Here is a 2,666-nt window from a genome sequence, read left to right on the forward strand (position 1 = left end):
TGCACTGCAAAAAAAATGTTTTTACTTACAGTTTTTGTCTTGTTTCTAGACCAAATATCTAAATGTTCTTAAATCAAGAAGCAGTTTCTGGACAAAAAAAATTGTTTTCATAAACAAAATTAGGTGAGTTTTGCCTTAAAACAAGCAAAATACTGCCAGTGGGGTAAGCAAATCATCTTGTTTTCGCTTTGAAAAAGTAAGAAAAGCATTTTTCGCAGTGCGTCTGTGTGTGTGTTATAAAATGCATGGGATCTCAGAATAACACGTGTTCTTTCTCCCCATTCAATGCAATCTCTGCCTCCCACAGAACAGAAGCGACACAGAAAATGCATTAATGGAGAATTAACCCCCGGGGGGGGTTGCGATGGTCCTGTTTCTCTCAGACCAGTCTGTCTCTCCGTTTCTCATCAAAACACATCTGAAGAAATGACCCTCACTGTGTCTGATCTCTATAAAGCAGCAGAGCTTACACTGACTGAAGCTGGATGTCTAACACAAGAGAGAGAAAGAGCAAAAAATAAACAAATAAATAAACAAAAATAAGGGGTAACGAGTGAACAGACCTATATATACAGTATATACACTCACTGGCCATTTTATTAGGTACACCTGTCCAACTGCTTGTTAACGCAAATTTCTCATAAGCCAATTACATGGCAGAAAACTCAATGCATTTAGGCATGTAGACATGGTCAAGACGATCTGCTGCAGTTCAAAGCGAGCATCAGAATGGGGAAGAAAGGGGATTTAAGTGTCTTTGAACGTGGCATGGTTGTTGCTGCCAGACGGGCTGATCTGAGTATTTCAGAAACTGCTGATCTACTGGGATTTTCACGCACAACCATCTCTAGGGTTTACAGAGAATAGTCTGACAAAGAGGAAATATCCAGTGAGCGGCAGTTCTGTGGGGGCAAATGCCCTGTTGATGCCAGAGGTCAGAGGAGAATGGCCAGACTGGTTCCAGCTGATAGAAAGGCAACAGTAACTCAAATAAGCACTCGCTACAACCGAGGTCTGCAGAAGAGCATCTCTGAACACACAACACGTCCAACCTTAAGGCAGATGGGCTACAGCAGCAGAAGACTACACTGTACTCAACTTGCCTCCACAGTCACCAGATCTCAATCCAATAGAGCAGCTTTGGGATGTGGTGGAACGGGAGATTGGCATCATGGATGTGCAGCCGACAAATCTGCAGCAACTGCGCGATGCAATCATGTCAATATGAAGCAAAATCTCTGAGGAATATTTCCAGTATCTTGTTGAATCTACGCCACGAAAGATTGAGGCAGCTCTAAAGGCAAAAGGGGACCAACCCAGTACTAGTGAGGTGTACCTAATAAAGAGGCCAGTGAGTGTTTGTAGCCTGTATATGTTTTTGCCTTTAAAAAAAAAAAAAAAAATATATATATATATATATATATATATATATATATATATATATATATATATATATAATTATTATTATTATTATTGTTGTTGTTGTTGTTATTACTTATATTGTGTTTTTTTCTGCCGTGTACTCATGCACAGGAATGTTATGCCAGCAAAGTGAATTGAATTGAATTAAAAAACTAATTCAGAGAGAGTCTAAAAGGAAGATGAGGAAGAGTAACAGGATTAGATCATATTAGCATCCAGTCTGAGCCGTTTGTCCAAATCTCTGCTGAATCCAGGCCAGCATGCACACGTTCCCAAATATTAATTCTAATCCTAATCAAGCACACACACTCCAGCGCTTCAGAAACACACCGACGTGACGGCTAAAAATATGAATCACACCTGGAGAAAACAAGGAGGAGAAATATCACAGCCCTGCACATATTTAGCATATTTCTGCTTCTGCTTTACATCAGCGCTACTGCAGAATCACTGTATATTATTATTCTGTTTGTTAATGTTTTGATTCACTATTTATTTTTTATTTATGTAAAGTCTTCGCTCAATTTTAGGTGAAGTTTTCTTATCATTTTCGTACTTTTAATATGCATATTTCTTCAGGTTTTGCTAAAATAAGCTTTTAAGATGACAGAAAGATAATACATCGTCATGAATTATTATCAAAACATATAATTACAAAAACATTTAGAATACACATTTATTAAAATATTTTAAAATAAGGGGCTAAGCCGAAGGATAATGAATGAGTGAATGAGTTATAATTTTAACTATTAGACATATCATAATCTGTTGTAAAAACATGTTTGTTTATGAGAGTCCCCATAAGGATATAGGTGTGTGTGTGTGTCTGTGCGTGCGTGCGTGCGTGCGTGTGTGTGTGGTGTTATAAATACAGTATATAGATCTAGGTGGATGTGCGACTAAATAAAGTGAGTTTCATGGATTCATTCACACACAATGGATGGATGACAGATGGATTAATGGATTAATGAGTGGATGGGGGAATAAGTGGAAGGACGATGGGTCAGTCATGAATAAATGGTAGAATATGAATGATGGGTGGATGGATGGAAGGAAGAATGGATGGGTGGGTGGATGGATGGATGGGTCGGTGGGTAGATAAACTAATAGTTGATGGATGGGTGGATTAATTAATACTGGATGGGTGGATGGATGGATGAATGGATGAATGAATGGATCGATTAGTAAAGAATGAATGGATGGATGGACGGATGGATGGAATGATGGATGGATTGATTAATAGT

The sequence above is a fragment of the Danio aesculapii genome, chromosome 18 (assembly GCF_903798145.1).
Source record: "Danio aesculapii chromosome 18, fDanAes4.1, whole genome shotgun sequence".
In the NCBI taxonomy this organism is placed as follows: domain Eukaryota; kingdom Metazoa; phylum Chordata; class Actinopteri; order Cypriniformes; family Danionidae; genus Danio; species Danio aesculapii.